General features: G+C 48.2%; 1 protein-coding gene across 4 annotated transcripts in view; it reads left to right on the forward strand.

The window, feature by feature from the left end:
• C1QA (complement C1q A chain) overlaps window positions 1-20,083 on the forward strand; it is a 431,051-nt gene that overhangs the window by 164,827 nt on the left and 246,141 nt on the right. Inside the window, exon 1 of one of the 4 annotated variants that reach the window (XM_050792684.1) lies at window positions 8,930-8,933. The exons of the other annotated variants lie outside the window; for them this stretch is intronic. The gene's annotated coding sequence lies outside the window, so the exon portion shown is untranslated. Of the gene's footprint in view, window positions 1-8,929; window positions 8,934-20,083 lie in introns of those variants that run through there. 4 annotated transcript variants of the gene reach the window in all.

Below are 20,083 nucleotides of genomic sequence, written 5' to 3' on the forward strand. Positions count from 1 at the left end.
TTGATTAGAGAGAATCACAGGAGAAATCCAAGATGCAGGGCCAAACCAAGACGCCCACCAAGGTCAAAGCTAAATGAAATGTGAACTTGCAGAGCGTCTTCTGAAATCCTACTGGGCTTCCCGGCACCTGCTCCGGGCGCTGAGGGCAGGCTTTCTAAAACTAGGAGTTTAAGTATTCTTTCTTACAGCTCCTGCCCAGCATGCCAAAATTGCTCCTTCCCTGCCAGTTAATTTTCACTGAGGCTCAGGAACGGCCTCCTTACTGCTGAGATTTTAAGATGGTTTACTTAAAAAGTATTTATAAGCGCCAACTATGCACAGCCACTATTCTAGGCATTAGGGTACAGGATACACTATCTCTCTCCTTCTGTGGAGCTTTCAGACCAGTAGTTCTCAAAGTGCGGTCCCTGGACCAGCAGCATCAGCATCACCTGGGACTCGTAGAAATGCAAATTCATGGTCCCACCCCAGACCCGCTGAATCGGAAACTCTAGGGTGGAGCCCAGCAGTCTGGGCTTTAACAAGTCTTCCAGGTGATCCGGATGCATGCAAAAGTATGAGAACCAGGCTGAACACCGTGGCTTATGTCTGTAAGCCCAGCACTTTGGAGTGGATCACTTGAGGCCAGGAGTTCGAGACCAGCCTGGCCAACATGACAAAACCCCTGTCTCTACTAAAAATGCAAACATTATGGCATGGTGGCTCATGCCTGTAATCCCAGCGCTTTAGGAGGCTGAGACAGGTTAATCTCATGAAGTCAGGAGTTTGAGACCAACCTGGCCAACATAGTGAAACCCCATCTCTACAAAAATTAGCCAGGTGTGATGGTGTGCGCCTCTCATATCAGCTAGTCAGAAAGCAGAGGCACGAGAATTGCTTGAACCTGGGAGGTGGAGGTTGAAGTGAGCCGAGATCTTGCCACTGAAATCAGGCCTGCATGACAGAGCGAGACTCTGTCTCAAAAATAAAACAAAACAAAACAAAAAACCAAATAAACAAAAAAACAGTATTAGAACCAATGGTCTAAAATGGTGGTTCTCAACCAGGCCAAATTTTGCAGGGCATGAACATGCACATCCCAGGCTTGCACATGTGGCAATGTCCAGAGATATGTTTGGTTATCATGATATGGCAGAGGATGCTACTGACATCCAGCGAGTAGAGACAAGAGATGTTGCTAATCATTCTACAATCATAGAATGCACTTCACTCTCCCACAACAAAGAATTATCCAGCCCAGAATGTCAATAGTCTGAGGTTGAGAAACCTGGCCTAAGAGGGACACAGGAAGCTAGATAATGAACAATTACATAAATAAATGCATAAGTTAATGCATTGTCAGGTGGTAGTAAGTGCTCTGAAGTAAATAACTCAGGTCATAAGAGAATAGCTAGTGGTGGTGGTAAGACTGGGTGGCCAGAGAGGGCCTCTCTGAAGAGGTGACTTTTGAGCTGAGACCTGGTGATATGGTTGGGCTATGTCCCCACCCAAATCTCATCTTGAATTGTAGTTCCCTTAATCCCCACATGTCATGGGAGGGACCCAGGGGGAAGTAATTGAACCATGGGGAGCAGTTACCTCCATGTTGTTCTTGTGATAAGGAGTGAGTTCTCATGAGATCTGATGGTTTTATAAGGGGCTTTTCCCCACCTTTGCTCATTTTTCTCCATGCTGCTGCCATGTGAAGAAGGACATGTTTGCTTCCCTTCTATCATGATTGTAAGTTTCCTGAGTCCTCCCCAGTCATGCTGAACCGTAAGTCAATTAAACCTCTTTCTTTTATAAATTACTCAGTCTCAGGTATGTCCTTATAGCAGCATGATAACAGACTAATACACCTGGATTACAAGAGGGACCTTGCCAAGGAAAACTTTGGAGGAAGATGACCCTAGGCAAAGGGAACAGCAAGACAAAGGCCTAAAGTGGGCAGGGGCTGGATGTGTTGCTGATTCAGGGAAAAGGCTGGATTATGACCCCAACTTTTGTAGGAAAACTTTCCTTCCTTCCTTCCTTCCTTCCTTCCTTCCTTCCTTCATTTCTTCTTTTCTTCCTCCTTCCTTTTCTTCCTTCCTCCCTTCAGCAAATATTTATTACGTACTCACTATATGTCAGGCATTGTACTAGACTAGTGCCCTGAAAAACACCTGGATGAGCTGGACCAAATCACTGGCGAACAGACAGTAAACTGAATAGAGTTCCTGAAACTAGGATGGAGGTGGGGTATGGTGGTTCATACCTGTAATACCAGCAACTCAGGAGGGTAAAGCAGGAGAATTGCTTAAGGCTAGCAGGTTGAGACCAGCCTGGGAAACACAGCAATACCCTATCTCTACAAGAATTGTTAAAATTGGCCCAGTGTGGTGATGCTCACCTGTGGTCCCAGCTAGTAGGGAGGCTGATGTGGGAGAATCGCTTGAGCTCAGGAATTTGAGGCTGTAGTGAGCTGTGATTATGCCACTGTGCTACAGCCTGGGTATGACCCTGTCGAATAAAGGAAGCAAGAGAAAGGAATGGAATGGAATGGAATGGAATGGAATGGAATGGAATGGAAGAAGGGAGGGATGGAAAGAAAGAAACTAGGATGGAGAAGTGAATAAAATGTCTGGGAGGATAATGCAGTAACTGGCCTCCAAATATGGACTATCCTTCCCAGTGTCCACACCTAGTATAGTCCTCTCCCCTTGAATCTGGATTGGCTTGTGACCTCTTTTTGACCAAAAAATGCTGTAGAGGTGATGCTGTATAAAACCTGAAACTAGGTCAGAAAAGGCCTTGCAGCTTTCACCTGAATCTCTTAGAATATTCACTCTTGGGATGCCCTGTCTTGGAACCCAACTGCCATGCTGTGAGCAGCCCATGCCATATGGGCAGGGCACATATGGTTCCTGGCCTTCTGCCAGCATCAATCACTGGCCATGTGAACATGCCATCTTGGATATTCCAGCCCCGTTGAGTTTCCCACAGATGACTGCAGCCCCTAGAGGGTGCTATGTGGAACAGAAGAACCACCAGCTGAGCCCAGTCAATTGCAGACTCACAAGAGATCATATAACTGTTATTATTTTAACCCACTCAGTTTTGGGAGGATAATGCAGGATGAAGCAATAGAGAGGTGAGACAGATAGGATTTTGACACTTGTGGGTTCCACCCTGAGGAAATCCCATGCATGGAAATTCAAGCATACCTGGCCATTGTGTGAGCAAAGCTAGGGGTGAAGAGAGCAGCAGGAAAAGCAGGTGGGAGATCAGATACTTGGGATCTGGTCCTGATTCTCCCACCAAGTTGCTGTGTGGCCTTCAGCCTAAACCTTTCAGAACATCCTCTTGACACTTAGGGGCTTGGGTCCCATGGTCTCAGCACTGGCCCAGCTCTGACATCTTTAGCCAGCTGGATTCTTCACTGATCATCAATCAACCAGCAGATTCCTACCTCCAAGCATTTGCTCATGCTAAGCCACCTTCCTAGGGGGTCCCTATGCATCCTCCCTGCTGGTGCCAGCCAAATGCCCACTTCCTAGTAATATTTACAGAGCATAGGGTTTCTGGATCCAGACCATTTGGGTTCAAATTCCAGCTCTATCAACTCCTGTGTATGACGTTGATGAGTCTCTTAACCTCTGTGCCTTAGTTTTCCTTAGTAAAATAATAGTACCTCTTTCATGGGGGTAGTTGGGCAGACTTAATGTGATAATTCGTGTAAAGCATTTAGCCCTGGACCTTACCCAAGTCAGCTACTGCCATGATTTCCTGCTCATTGCCTGTGTCACACATTTGCACTCCACTGAGTATATTTCATTTGAGTCTTGTCTCTTACCCATACATATCATCGCTCTCCTGATAAGCTGCAGGCTTCTGGAAGGCCTGACTCAGGCTAAAACTCAGACCACAAGACTGAACACCAAACAGGAGAGCAGACCCTGCAGGGGGAAGCAGGTGTCTACAGTCCTTTAACTAGCAGTGGGATCTGGGCACCATTCAGGGCTCTTCTGAGCTTCTGCTTCCTTATCTATAAAATGGAGGTGACTTCCCCGACCCTGCCTCCTCCTGGGGTTGAGATGAAAACTAACTGAGATCCTGGGCACAGAAGTGCTGTGTGAACTGCTCCATGCTGGAACACGCAAGCGGCCCAGTGGCCCAGGGTCAGGATCACAGTCCTAGAAGGCAAAGGATCTGGTTCTTGCTCTGGCTGTGGGCACATTGCGCCCCCTCTCTGGCCCTCAGTATCCCCAGTGGTAAAGCAAGGTGAGGTCACTAAACCTGCAGACATGCTAGTTGAGCCTACATAGTGTCCTTCTGTAATTCAAATTTGTTTTTATTTTTATTTATTTATTTATTTAGACAAGTTCTTGCTCTGTTGCCCAGGCTGCAGAGCAGTGGCAAAAATGTGGCTCTCTGCAGCCTCAACCTCCTGTGCTCAAGCAATCCTCCTGCCTCAGCCTCTGAAGTAGCTGGGACTACAGGTGCTGGCCACCAAGCCCAGCTAATTTTTGTACTTTTTGTAGAGATAGGGTCTCACCATGTTGCCCAAGCTGGTCTCAAATTCCTGGGCTCAAGTGATCCTCCCACCTTGGCCTCCCAAAGTGCTGGGATTATAGGTGTTAGCCACCACGCGTAGCCCAAATGTTTCTATTTTTTATTTTTTGAGATGGAGTTTTCACTCTTGTCACCCAGGCTGGAGTGCAATGGTGTGATCTTGGCTCACTGCAACCTCCACCTCTGGGTTCAAGCGATTCTCCTGCCTCAGCCTCCCGAGTAGCTGGGATTACAAGCGTGTGCCACCACACCCGGCTAATTTTTGCATTTTTAGTAGAGACAGGGTTTCACCACGTTGGCCAGGGTGGTCTCGAACTCCTGACCTCAGGTGATCTGCCTGCCTCGGCCTCCCAAAGTGCTGGGATTACAGGCAAGAGCCACCATGCTTGGCCCCCAAATCTGTTTTTAAAGACTGGAGGCATTCACCTGAAATTTCTAGGCTCTCTTGGAAAAATCAGGAGATATGGCAGTCCAGGTCCCATGGCTCCACATGGCAGATGCTGAGTGGTGGCCGTCCCCTTTCGAGAGGGGGCTGTGCTCTCCCATTCCCAGCGATGCTTCATTCATACCAGGCTTCATGCCCCTCCCGCTGTAGTCATGAATGTCGCCTGCCTGGCCCTGAGGGCCATGAGTTTGAAAGACCCTAGCAAACTGGCCTCTGGGGTTGCTTGTTGCACTAACATCCTAAGAATCTCTGCCCGCAATGATTATGACAGTCATGATTCCTGGTATCCGACTTAGCCCAGCACAGTTCTGGGAACACAGTGGATGCTCTGCAAACATTTGGTTCCCACCCCTCCCCAGCTGCCTAGTGACCTCGGTTACCCTACAACCAGGAAGCTTGAGATGAGCCCTGGAGGGTGTGCCCTGCCAAAGCCTTGCTCCCTGCAGGCCTGTCCCCATGCAGCCTGCCCCCACACAAGCTGCATCCGTGGGGCTGGTGCAATGGAAATCAGGACCTTGTTCCGGGGGGTGAGTCTCAGGAAACCTCCAACACTGTGGCAGTTTCTTTCTGATCACTTCCAAATTGGCAGCCCTGCCCTCTCCCCACTCTCTTACTCCAAACAGAACCAAACTTCACTTGTGGGCAGGAATTTGCCTTCATCAGAGCAGAGATGGACAGCGTGGGCTCCAGCATCGCATAGAACCAGGGTTGAAGCCGAGCTCCGTCACTTGGCAGCTGTGACAACAGCTGAAAGTCCTTCACTTCTCTGACTCACAGATTCCTCGAGTGTAAAATGGGAATAACTCTCCCACCCTGCCCACTTCGGGCCACTGGCAAGATTAAGGGGAACCTGTCTGTGGAGCATTTAGCCAGGCACTCAGTGAATGCCCAGGAAGCGGTAGCTGTCGGTATCTTTGTCCTAGCCACAGAGGGACGTCATGGCTTGCTTGGCATTTCCAAACCAGAAGAGGCCGTTTCCCCTAACTCCGTCATGAAACCGAGAGGAAATTGCAAAGATAGAGTAGATGTGTCTGGAGTCAAATTGAAACTGGGTGGGACCCCTGACTCCTGTGTAGAAGGCACCCCTAAATTTTGCCAGCATTTAGGGGCAAATGAAAGGGTAATGAAAGAGTTTTATCTTCTTAGTGCTAGCATGCTGATATGGTCTGAATGTTTCTCACCTCCAAATCTCATGTTGAAATTCGATTCTCAGTGTTGGAGGTGGGGCCTGCTGGAAGGTGATTGGATCATGGGGGCGGATCCCTCATGAATGGTTTAGCACCATCCCCTAGACGACAAGTGAGTTCTCATTCTGAGTTCACAAGAGATCTGGTTGTTTGAAAGTGCAGCATGTCCCCCGTCACTCTGTTGCTCATGCTCCAGCCACATGATACACCTGCTCAGCCTTCACCTTCCACCATGATTGGAAGCTTCCTGAGGCCCTCACCAAAGGCAGATGCTGGCACCATGCTTCCTGTACAGCCTGCAGTACCAGGAGCCAATTAGACCTCTTTTCTTTATAAATCACCCAGTCTCAGGTATTGTATTGCAATGCAAGAATGGCCTAATACACATGCCAAGTTTCCTTGAGGAACTAACCCTCCTCCATGCTCAGTATGTGTGATTACCGGGGTTGACACCATCACCCCAGAACCAGGCCTGCCAATCAGATCCCTGATTCCTCTAACCACAGTGATTGGTTCACAGATAAGCATGTGACTCAGGCTAGGCCTATGAGAGGTCTCTCTGGGATTTTTGCTGGAGCTCCTGGGAAAGAGTCCTCTTCCTTGAGCAGAGGTGGCTAAGCTGATAGGACACCAGCCTGCAGCTGCTGGTGGGCAACTTTACAAGCAAAGGAAAAAGCAAAAAACCGGCCTGTGAGTGATGCCAACACAGAAGAAAGCAGAGCCAAAGGCTGTAGGGAGAGTTTCTTGACAATAACATCTGAGCGCCTAGATCCACCTCTGACTGAAGCTGTCCTGTCCTTTGGACATGTCAGATAAAAGTATTCATAAATTTCTTTTTCTGCTTGAATCAATTTGAGTTATGTTTCTGCCACTTGTAATAAAAGACTCTGATGAATACAGTCCAGAAATACAGACTGCTGCAAACAGACTGGGTGATTAAACAAATGAATTAATAAGTGAATAAGTACATGAGTTAATAAAGGAGAAAGAAAACAGCGAGTGAGTGAATGACTGATTTAGGGAGTGAGTGAGTGAACGATGTATGCTAGGAAACGATCCACTCTTGTCCTCTAGGCCTCAGGTAGCAAAGCCTTCTGTTCCAGAAAGACCTCCTCTATGGCTCCAGGTTTCAAGAGGACCCTGAGTAGCCTGTGGTATTGTGTTAGGGAGGATTTTGCAGTGTGTCTCAGAGGGCATCCAGATATCTTGGGCAAGTCACTTAACCATTGGAGAGCCTAAGCTTCCTCGTCTATGAAGTGGGGATAAGAAGTCTTCTCTTCCAGGGCTATCGTGATGGTTAAATGAAGTAATGCACATAAAGCACTTAGCACAGGGCCTGGTGCTTGAAAGCCATTTTGCAAGCAGTAGCACAATTACCGTTCCTGTTATTAGGCTTTCAGGCCCAGTTCATTTCTGCCTCCTCCAGGGAGTTTTCCCTGACCATCTTCGCCCTCATCATCTGCCTTCTTTTGTAGCAGAATTGACAAGCTGGCCAAGCACTTGGACACTGTCTCCTCTAGGAGTCTTGCTCAAACTTTGGGATTGGAAACCCCAAGGGGAATGTGTTACAAATGCAGACTCCTAGACCCACCTCCTGAGGACCCTTGCCAGAGGCCTGCTGTGAGGCCCAGGAACCTGCACTTTCACCAAGTCCCACACCCTGAGATGATTCTGAAGCAAGACCGTACCTGGAGAACACTCATATATGCATCATCGCATTTTACAGATGGGGAAACTGAGGTTCAGAGGGGAACACAGATTGGCCCAAAGTCACGTAGTGATTCACTGGCAGAGTTGGGCTTGCACCAGAATTTGTGCCTTGCGGACCTGGGCTGGTTCCGCCCTGCTGTGGAGGGGCTCCCTTTCTGCAAACTGAAGCTTTCCTACAGCCCCCTCAGCATGCTTTTCACCACTGGGTGCTCCAATCCTGGCCTGCCTCTTGCTTCCAGAACATACGTCCACCAGGGCCCTGAACCTAGTTGGTGCTCAACAAATATCTTCCAGGTGATGGGCATGACTCAGGCAGGGCCAACATATTTAGCAGATTTTTTAACAGACGGGTGGGAATGGCATGAATGACCTGGCCATGGGAATGATGGAATCTCCAAAACGGCACTAGGAAGAAACCATCATGCCTTGATGAATCCTAAAACGTGTATAGTTTTCCTTGGTTTTTCTTTTCTCTCTTGATGAGAGAGTTACGATGTTGACGGAGATACTGAATAAACCTGCTAGAATGTAAACTCCATCAAGCAGGAGTTGCCTGAAATTTACCCTTCCCCTGCCTGGCATACTGTAGGTGCTCAATAAGTGTTGCTGAGATGAAGGATATGAACTGTGGACTCTGCTTCCCACTCTAGTTTGTTCACACTGTAGGTGGTCTGATAGTAACAAAAGTGTTATGTTCCCTGGAGGTGTCCCTGCTCCCCTCCCACAATCCCTCCCAACCCCTCTGGAGAAGGCAGAGATGGAGAATCACGAGATGGTCCCGGTTCGCATTCTTGGGCCATCTTCTGCAGCTCCATGTATCTATGGGATGGAGTGTGGGTGAGAAGAAGGTTTATGCTGAAATTGCCTCTGCACCGCCAGGCCTGCCATCCCCTCTGGCTGCCCGGCCTTCCTCCATTAGCACTTTGGCGCCGCAGCCCTTGGCTAAGCCCAGACTGGATTTGATTGATTCTTTATGGGCTGCAGATTTGATACCCACGCAGAGCACATGTGGAGGATATGCCAGGGAGGAGGCGGGAGAGAGAGTCGAGGCCAGGGGGAACCTCGGGGGTCAGACCCTAACCTTTGCAAGACATGGGGCTTCCCCAGACCTGGCCCAGACCAGGACGCCCCTTCCTGCTGCACCCTCATGCGAATGACTCTGGTTTCTAGAATGACCCTGAAGTTCATTTTCCAGCAATGTCTGATCAAATAGGGATGTCCAAGGGCAGTCTCTTCAGATGGGACAAGCCCGGGCTAAACGTCCTCCCCAAAAAATGCAATGTGAGCATTGTTCATCTGTTATTGATTGGGAGACTGTGAGCTTTGCATCCAAAATCTCCAATAAAACTGGCTTGGAAGAGAATTTCCTGAATCCCGGGGTAAGTGGATAAAGATGTTTCGGGAGTCTGGGGTGGTGCTGGTGGGGAAGCTCACACACCACACACAGTTGGTTTTTCCCTTTGTTACTTAATGAAGAACAGAAAACAATCAGCCTCATCTCTCTGCATCCAGAGCCGGCTCCCTTCTTCCTTTGAGTTAATTTCCGGTTGGAGGCTGGCGCCTGCTTAGCCGGAGGGCCCCTGGGAATCTGCTCCCCTTCTCTTTTGGGTTGGAGACTGGAGGCGGCTCATTCTTCTGGGCATCCCGTGGTAGGGGTCTTGCATCTGTGTGTGGCATGAGGCGGGTAGGGGGTTTTGAGGGAGCACAGTAGAGCATTTGGGAGCTGGTTCAGTTGCTGGAGCAGCCTAGATTACAGAGAGATGGAGCCAGCTGTGAGGTCCTGTCTCAGCCATGACCAGCTGTATGACCTTGGGCAAGGGACTTCACTTTCTGGAGCCTCAGTTTCCTCATCTGTGAAATGGGTGTCATTTCAGCCCCTGCCTCAAGGGGTTATGATAAGGAATCGAGGAGGTTATGTATGTAAGGCACTTGCATGGTGCTGGTGCAGAGCAAGCACTCAATACATGTGTGTTGTTAGTCCTATTCGCTCCTGACATCAGCAGCTGGGACTCCGCTGACTTCATGGTGAGCCCCAGAGACAAGAGAGATGGGATCACCCTTTCCTTGGACTGTTCCTCCCCTTCCTCCACCCCCACCACAGCCCCCTGGGTCATGGCCGGAAGGATGAGGACAGGCTATCTGAGTCAGAGTGTGTGTCATCTGGGAGTGGGGGGTGGGGTGGCCCCTCCATGGGAGAAGAGCCTGAGGCAGGCCAGGAGCTAGAGACCTCAGCCCAAGCCAGGGTGTGGCTGGAGAGGTCAACTTTTGGCCTCACGACTCCACTGTGTGGAGAAAAGAGGCTTGGGCAGCCTCCCGCCTCCATCATCACTGATCTGGGCTTCCTTAGCCCTCACAGCAGGTGAGGAAGGTGCCCCCTACAGGTGGTCTCTGCCCCTGAGCACCTCTGGGGCTTTGAGCTCCGAACGCCTCATCTCCCAGGTGAGGAGGCTGATTTTTGCCTTGTGAACATCAAAGGTTGTTAGACAGCTCCAATCATGGCAGGGCTCAGAGAACTAGACTGAGATCCGAGCCACCGGACAAGTCTCAGCCTATCCCAGAACTGCATACACACTGAACAGGTCCAAATCAACATGGCTAAGCCTCAGAGGACTGGACTGGGAGTCCAACCACCACCCAAATAAGTCTGAATCTAGCAGGTTGTTTGGCTGCTCTAGGAAAAAGCTCAATGTTCTCTAGGAGACAATAATGATCCCCCCTACACAATGTAACAGTCATGACGGCGAGGTGCAGTGGCTCATGCCTATAAGCCCAGCAGTTTGGGAGGCCGAGGTGGAAGAATTGCTTGAGGCCAGGAGTTCAAGACCAACCTGGGCAACATGGGCAGATCCTGTCTGAAAATAAAAAAAGAAAAAACAAACAAGAACAGTCACAATGTCCAAGGAACAATTCAACATTATTCAAGACACAAAGAACCAGCCGGGTGTGTTGGCTCATGCCTGTAATCCCAGCACTTTGGGAGGCCGAGGTGGGTGGATCACCTGAGGTCAGGAGTTCGAGACCAGCCTGACCAACATGGTGGAACCCCATCTCTACTAAAAATACAAAAATTAGCTGGCCCTGGTGGCGGGTGCCTGTAATCCCAACTACTCAGGAGGCTGAGGCAGGAGAATCGCCTGAAGCCTAGAGGCAGAGGTTGCAGTGAGCCGAAATCACACCATTGCACTCCAGCCTGGGAGACAAGGGCAAGACACCATCTTAAAAAAAAAAAAAAAAAAAAAAAAAGACACAAAGAACCATGAAAATATGAAGGCCTCCATCTGATAAAAGTTACCTATGAAAAATCTAGAACTAAGAGCATACTTAATGGTGATAGATTGAAGGCTTTCCCCTAGGAGCTGTATCCTGCACTAAACATAAAATGAACTCAAATGGATCATATACCTAAGTATAAAACATATACCTAAGTATAAAACATAAAAATATAAAAAAACATAAAAATATAAAAGTTCTAGAAGAAAGTATAGGAGGAAATCTTTGTGATCTTGGGTTAGGAAAAACTTTCTTGGATTCAGCACCAAAGCCTTATCCATAAAATAAAATTTAAAAAAATGGATACGATGGACTTTGTCAAAATTAAGAACTTTTATCCTTTGAAAGACTCTGTTAAGAAAATTAAAAGACAAGCCACAGTCTGAGAGAAACTATTTGCAAATCACATATCTGTTAAGAGATGTGTATCTGGTATATATAAAGAACTCTCAAAAATAAGAAAACAAATAACCTAACAAAAAATGGGCAAAAGATTTGAACAGATGTTTCCCCAGAGAAAATATCTGGATGGCAAGTAAGCATGTGAGAAATATTCAAAATAATCATTAGAGAACAATTACAGTCATGCATCACTTAATGAGGATATGTTCTGAGAAGTGTGTCGTTAGGTAATTTTGTCATTGTTTGAACATCAGAGTATTCTTACACAAACCTAGATGGTAGAGCCTGCCACACACATAGTCTACGTGGCAGAGCCTGTTGTTCCTAGGCTACAAACCTGTACAGCATGTTTCTGTACTGAATACTGGAGGCAACTGTAACACAGTGGTTAAGTATTTGTATATCTAACCATTGAAAGGTGCAGTAGTATAATATATATGGTATGATAAAATACGGTATTATAATCGTATGAGACCACTCTCGTATATATGGTTCTTTGTTTAACAAAAATGTCATTATGCAACCCATGACTGTGAAACTTCAATGAGATACCATTCACACCTATTACACACCTATAAGAATGGCTACAATTTAAAAGACCAACCATACCAAATATTATTGAAATGGAACACTCACACTGTTGGTGCGAGAGTAAAATGGTATAACCACTTAGTAGTTTGTTTCTCAACTAGTTAATTATATGCCTCCCGTGCGACCCAACTATTTCATTCCTAGGTACTTACCCTAAAGAAAAGGAAATATGTGTGTTCACACAAACTCAAATGCAAATGTTCATAGCAACTTCATTTGTAATAGCAAAAAACAACAACCCAAACGTTCATCAACAGATGAATGAATTATTAATAACAAATTGTGGTATATCCATACAAGGGACTACTATTCAGCAGTTAAAAGGAATAAACTATTGAGACACATGACATCGTAGACAAATCTTGAAATAATTTTGTTGAATGAAAGAACCCAGACAAAAATACATGCTCTGCGACTGAAGTTATATAGAATTCCTGTATTGTGACAGAACGCAGATCCGTGGATTTCAGAGTGATGGAATTATTTGTTGTCCCAATTATAGTGATGGCCCCATAATTGGTATACACAAGTCAAAATTGAGAGAATTGAACACTTTAAATATGTGCAGATTGTTGGCCTTCAAATATACCTCAATAAAGTCTGAGCGAAAAGGGAGAGCATCCTTCCCATACTGATATTAAATGTCCATTCACACATCACTCTAAGTCATCCCCTGCATTTCCAAGCATTCGAAGCATTTCCTTAAGCACTGTAATGTGTCCAGCCTTCCTGCAGCCTGGTGAGCTAGAGGAGGCAGACATAAAGCAGTAACCATATGTTGCTGTGAACTTAATTTGACTATTCAAGACACGAAGCCCAAGAGTTACGGGAGTACTGGAAAAGAGTAATTCTGTCCTAACCCAGATTCCTTCTCTAAAACCAAGCCTGAGACAGAAGGCTCTTGCGCTATTACTTGAAAGGGAGGAGCTGTAGAAGGTTGTGTGATCAAGCCAGCTGCAGACGAGAGTCATGATGGCCAGATCTGTGAACTGCGCCCTGGGACGTCCCTTGCGGGCGAACGGTGGAGCGAAAAGGAGACCATCTATGCACTGGCTCCCATCTCTCATTGGTCAGAGGTTTGCACACAGAACGACGGCTCTCCTACACTACTAGGCTGTGCACACGTGAGCGTGGGCCACACAGGTGTCCCGAGGCACAGTTAAGGGAAGTGCCAGGGTGAGCAGGAAGCTCCGCCTGTGAAAAGCCTGTTGGGCCCAAGAAAAGCTGGAACAGGACACTGCCTTAGGACTGAGGACAGGGAGGACAAGAGGATCTAACTCGGTGAGTAGGAGACATCTGGAAGACTCCGGCAGGGGTTGCTGGAAAAGCACCAGAAGGAACAGAGATGCTGCAGCCAGGCACTGAGGAATGAGTAGGATTCCACAAGTACGAGAGTCTGTGTGGCAGGGGGCAGAGGTGGCAGTCTCAGCTGAGGGAACAGCAAGAACAAAGATTTTGAGGCAAAATTACGGCGTATCTGTTCAGTTGCCTTGTGTGCCTCCGGCTTCTGTTACCATTTCTACTGAGCCTCCATGATTGGCTCCTGCGATTGGCTCAGGAGCTGGCACATGACCCATGCTGGGCCAATCAGAGCCAGGGAGCATCATCCCTGGACTTTGCAGGAACAACCTGGCTCTTTCCATGAGGATTGCTAAAGGGGTAGGACAGGAGCCTGGAGCCGCTGGGGGCACCATTGTCACATTGAGGAGAGGATGCCTGAGAATGACTCTGACACCGAAAAGAAGAGCTGAGAGATGAAACAAGTTCTTGACGTCATTCGAGTGCCTGGATCCAGGCATACCCCTGATTAGGATCTATCTTTTGCTTTTTCAGCTTACTCAAGCCAGTGAATCCCATTTTCTATTTTAGGGCGTTTGAGTTGAGCTCCTGTCACTTGCGACCAAAAGTGACCAACAGGTCCTAAGTATCCTCAGGACCACGTAAGCATCTGATACAAAGTAAATTTTAGAGACTGGCATTCCTTGGAACACCTAGAACATCCTTTCTTCTTTGGACACTGGCTCCTGGGGGGATCCCTTCCATTCTTGTGGCACATGGGATGCTGGTCAGCACATGCACTTTGAGACCAAACACCTGGGTTCAAATTCAAGCTAAGCCAATTACTAGATGTGCAACCAGAGGAAAATTCCGTACTCTCTCCGTGCCTCAGTTTCTCCATCTATAAAATGGGATTCATACTACTCTTTACTTCGCAGAGTCACTGGGGCCTTTAAGTGAGTTAATATATGTGAAATGCTTACACTGGAGCCCAACACATAGTCAGCACTCAGTAGAGCCAAGCTGATATTAGCAGTGTACTGGTGACTTCTAAATCGAGATCTCTAATTCATACTGGCTGCTGAGCTCCAGGCCAATGGACAACTCTGTTGAATGGGCACAAGACTGGGCATAGCCTCTACCCCACCTCCTACAACTCATCCCCCATTGGCATCTGATTCCAAAGCTCGGTTACTCATGCCAGAAAACTCGAGCTTCTCCTGGAATACTGTCCCCATCCCACCCCCATATCCAGGCATCAGCAAGTCCTGTTGATTCCACCTCCTCAATATCGTCTGGAAATTCTTGCTATTCAAAATGTGGCCTGTGGACCAGTAGCATCGACATCAGACTCTCGGCCTTACCCTGGACCTAAAGACTGAAATCTGCATTTTTTTACAACATCCTCAGATGGTTTGTGTGAACATTAAACCCCTTCTGATTTTCTCAACCTTGGCCGCACATTGACATCATCTGGGGCTGGGGGCAGATCTTTTAAAATGCTGATGCCCGGGTCCCACCTCCATAGACTCTGACTGCATCAGTGGCAGGTGTCAAATACAACAGTCCTCTGGCCTCCAGGGTAGCCCCTGCCACTCCACCCCCAACGCTTGAGGCCAAGGTGGCCTTCTACAGCAGGAAAGAATTGTTCCCACCCCAACAGAGAGGTACCACACAGGTACAGAAGCAAAAGTTATTTTCTCCAACTGACCCCAACTTCCTCATAAGGCTCCTCATGCTGCTGATGACAGGTAAAACAAACAAATGAAGAAACTTGATTTTACCAGTTAAAAAGGCTTCAGTGACCCTATGAAGTAAGTAGTAGTATGAGTCCCATTTTACAGATGGGGAAACAGAGGTCTGGAGAGAGTAAGGAATTTCCCTCTGGTTGCACATTTAGTAATGGGCTTAGCTTGAATTTGAACCCAGGTGTTTGGTCTCAAAGCACATGTGCCATGAGAATTGGTACCTTGGTCTTTCAAGGCCAAGGTGATGCTGTCCTGCAAGGGTTCTCCTCCTACCCACACCAGAGCTTTCCTTCCCGATCTAGGCTGTGCATTCAGGGGGCACATGCTTACTCTCACAGTGGCGAGGGAGTGGCTGCTCGTCCATCTGTGTCCTCTGACCCCACTCCACCTCAGGACCTTGGGTGTACTGAGTCACTTATCTCTGAGCTTTGGCCTCTCTGGTCGCTGAATCTGCTGGTGCATTCTTCGTTCCTCCTGGCCTGCAGACGTGTGCCCACACTCCTGCTGCTGATGGTAGGCCCTGCCATCACCTCCCTGTGGCCTCCTTGTCCTCATCCTCTGGGCTCCTCTGAAGCTCCCCACTGATCCCCAAGCCACTGAGTGATACAGGGGGACTTATGGACCTTGTGAATGTCACTCATAGGCCTCTGGGAACCAGCAGGGCTCTCTCGGGCCTGCTGCTCTAGACACCTCCCTTGGTGTCTACGTGAGTGAGTCAAGAAGGCTGGCAGGGGATGGCAAGGGCCGGATGCTCTCAAATTCCCCCTTCACTTCCCCAAAGTGCCCATGAGAGTTTCTGTCTCCTCTCCTCCCCAACAGACCCAGCCGAGCTTCAGCACTGGGCTGGGGCCTGTTCCACCTCCTGCTCCTTCCCTGCTCCCTGGAAGGATGTCTAGGTTCCATTTTCTCTAGGGCGGGAGCTTCTCTTGCATTCTATGTAGGTTCCCTCTCCCTAGGGCTCACAGTAAAGCTCTCTGGTCCAAGTTGGTCAGGCCCGACCTGTGAATTCAGAGGGAGCTTTGGATATTTTAAAAAACTTATCTCTTCACACAGCTGGCTTCTGAGACACTTCTCCCACTGCAACCCTAAGAAAGCTAGCCTGGCCTCTTCATTCTAATGAATACCTGCTCTCCGCATCCCTAGGCAATAAGCCTCCTGGACTTTTCTTGGAGGTGGAAAGGCTGCAAGACAATATGCTTTAGTGTAGGAGGAGGGGAGGATTCAAAGCAGCCTCCTCACATCCTGAATGGCCATCAGCTGGTGAAAGATACAACCATGTAATGGATTATTACTCAGCACTGAAAAAGGAACCAGCTCTGATACACACACACAGAAATCTCAGAAGCACTGTAATAAGTGGAAGAAGCTAGTCACAGAAGGCAACACACTGTGTGAGTCAATTTATGAGAAAGTTTAGACAAGCCTAGTGTGTAGATTTTAGAGCAGATCTGTGGTTGCCTGGGACTGGGTGGAGTGGAGGGGAGGGACTGATTGCAAAAGGGCATGAGAGAATATCTTGATTATGGTAGTAATTACATGATTGTACACCCTTGCCCAAAATGATTGAATTATACATTTAAAATTGGTGAATTTTATTATATGTAAAGTAGACCTCAGTGTAGCTGATTAAAAAAAAATAGTAAAAATCACCAGTTTTATATTTTAAAACATCAACCTCATTTCATATTGAAAACTGACATCCCAATATCTGATTCTCCATTTCAAACCCCTCACTATCCTCAGTATCAAGTCTAAACATCTGCCCTGCTCTCTCCCTTCCTTCACCCTTCTAGCTCAGATCTGTTCTTGGAAACTCAGCTTAAACCTCACCTTCTAACATGGGCCATTCCTGAACCCCAGGACTAGGTTAGGTCTCCATGTTCTGTGATCACACGACAAGCCTCCACCTCCTTCGTGTCTCGTGACTATTTGTTGGCTTTCCGTTTTCTCCCCCACACTGCAAGCTTGGTGTGCCGAGGTCCCAGTGCAGTATCTAACATAATCCATGAGTGTTTGCTGAGCAACTATTGTAGGCTCTCAGTGAATGTTTGTTGAATGAATAAATGAAAGACCTGTAAGTAGTTAGGTGGGGCTAGGGTGTTGTTTGCAAGGAAGGGAAGGTATTGAACAAAAATTCGACCAAGATCTAGGGAAAAGCCATGTGAACAAGGCTGAACCCTGAAGGGGAGAGGAAACTTAGAAAAGAGAAAAGGCAATGAACAGATGTTCTGAGCTGTAGGATCAGCCTAAACAAAGGCTTGGAGGTGACACATCACAGCGATCAGGATGGTCAAGAAAAGAATGGCTGCTCTAAACCACACTCGGACATCATTAATACGTATTTACCAAATGCTAATCACATGCCCAGAACCGTGGGGGAAGTTGTAAGAAGTACGAGCTGTTCCCAGTTCCCTCCTCCCTGCGTCTCACCACCCTGTGCATTAGTCTCTGCCTTGTAAAGATCAATTCTGTATTGACAGTTTCTGTCTACACCCAAACAGGCAGAAAAAAAGCCTGTTGCAGGAACTTGACAGCAACTAGATTTATGACTGCATCTCCTAGAACCCAGCCCAAATGCACCAGCCCTGCTGCGGCATCCAGCACTCTGAGCCACACAGCTCCTGGTTGGAAAATCAAAGATAGATCCAGGAGGGCAGGGTTAGTCCAGTAAACCAGCATTTACTGATGTCTACACTGTGCCAGCCTCCGAGGATACGGAGAGTAGTAAAACACCATCCCTGCCATGTGTAAGCCCTTAGATCAGCCAACAAACATTACCGAATGCCTTCCATGTGTATTCAATCATGATTGTTGAGTTTTTGGTTATTTAACAAACACGTACATCGTGCTTTCTGTGTGCCAGAAAATGTTCTAAGTACTTTACAAAGATAAACACAGAGAATCCTCATAACAACCATTATTATTCCCATTTTACCAATGTGGAGACTGAGGCAGAGAAAAGTACAGAAACTTGCCTAAGGTCTCATGGCTGGTAAGTGACAAAGCTGGAAACCAAACCCAGGAAGTCAGCTCCAGAGTTTGTGCTCACATCCCCGCTACTGTAGTGCCTTATTTTTGTAGATCTAGAGCTTCATTCATTCAACAAATATTTAGTGAGCTCTCACTGCGTGCTAGGCGTCTGCAAGATGCTATGTATGCGGAGACTAGCGCGTTCCGATTACATGAGAGGAAGCTCTGCTATGTGCCTTGAGGGCAGAACCATGTCTGGCAGATTTTAACACCAGACATAGGGTTGTAACACAGAGTTGGGGCCTGATCATGTTTGTTGAGTGACTGAAAGAGTGCTGAGCTTGGAGCCTAAGAACTTGGATCCCTCTTTTGGGAAAGGAACGTGTTTTGACGTGCTCGTCCATACTCAGGTACGTTATACATCCCAAGGGGCTTATATTTAAAGAGTGGAACTGAGATAAGGCCATAATATCCTCCAAAAGAATGAAGTATTAATAGTGGAATTTCAGGCATCCACAAAGGAGATAATTCGGTGGGTGGGTGGCCCCCAATCACGCCCTGTCATTGATTGCCTCCTCTAAGGGCCAGGGAATGCAACAAGCATTGTCCGCCTAGGAGGTGCCAAGCACTCTGCTTGGGGCTGTGAGTCATTGGCTGGTCCCATTGGAATCTGACGGGGAGGCGGGGAAGCGTGTCCACCCTGCAGGCAGACAAGTCCCTGGGGACAAGGCAGGGTCTGTGGGAGCAGAGGGAGAGTCTGGCCATCCATGTCGTGGAAGGAGGAGGCTGCCAGCAGCCCCATTTTTGTGCCTGGGCTGGGGCTGGAGCCGCTTCTCTGGGCTGGTAGGAGCCTGGAAGGAGCTGGCAGAGAAGTCCTGAGGGCCCCAGACTGGGCTGCCCTGAATGAATCCAGCTCCCTGCCATTGACCTGGGGTGCACCAGGCTCACCAGTTGCCCTCTCTCATAGCCAGAGACACAGCAGCACCAGGGTCTACCTCATAAGAGGGCAGAGGCAGCCACACTGGCACAGACACCACCTGGCACAGAGTTTCTCAGGAGGCAGCTGAAACCTCAGAGACACATGTGAATAATGCAGATTCCTGGGCCTGCCCCAAACCAAATGGAGCCCTGGGAAGATTGGAGCTGGGATCTGCATTGCTAATAACTTCTCGAGAAGCGTCTTATGTGCTGCCTAAGCCACTCACAAAGTCCACTTTCATATCTTCGTCCCTAGGACCCAAGCACAGTGGGAGCTGGCAGAGGTGAGACCTCCCCACATTCGCTTGGCTCAGCCCAGAGGTGGGGCAGAGGCTGCAAGTGTCTTCTGCTGGATGGGCCTCCTGTCCTAACGAGCCACCCACCCGTGCCCAGGTACACCTGACACGTGGCCCGGCCTCTGACATAATCCTAGCTCCTGCTCTTTGAGGCGGGACTGTTACTTTCCCCTCTTTCTGATGAGGAAACAAGGTTCAGAGGAGTGAAGTCAGCAGCCCAGGATAGCTCAGCAGGAGTCGGTGCCAGGCTGCAAAACTGCTTCTTCTGAATCTGTAGCCTAAACACAGAACTACAGTGCCCAGCTACCACCTGCAGGGGGTGGAGTCCTGCCTCCACCTTCTGGTCATCCATCCTTTGCCCTGGGTCTGGACCCTGGCATTGGTGGTGGCCATCGGCGCCGATCCATGGCTTGTCATTGTATCCAACATTGAAAACCTACTACCAGCCCTACTTGGATCAGAGTCTTTAAGTGCAGCCCTTAACAGAAGTCAGTTAATCCCCACTCCTGCCCCAACCCACACACACACACGTGCACACACACAGGGTTGGCTCTGCTCCAGCCTTTGCCTCCCCATCCTCCAATCCCGTCCATGCTCTCCAGGAGTTCCCAGCAATCCAGTGGGGACACAGTGAAATATACCCCAACCTCTCCAAGGTAGAAAAGGTGGTGCTTA

Source organism: Macaca thibetana, chromosome 1, assembly GCF_024542745.1.
Source record: "Macaca thibetana thibetana isolate TM-01 chromosome 1, ASM2454274v1, whole genome shotgun sequence".
NCBI lineage: Eukaryota > Metazoa > Chordata > Mammalia > Primates > Cercopithecidae > Macaca > Macaca thibetana.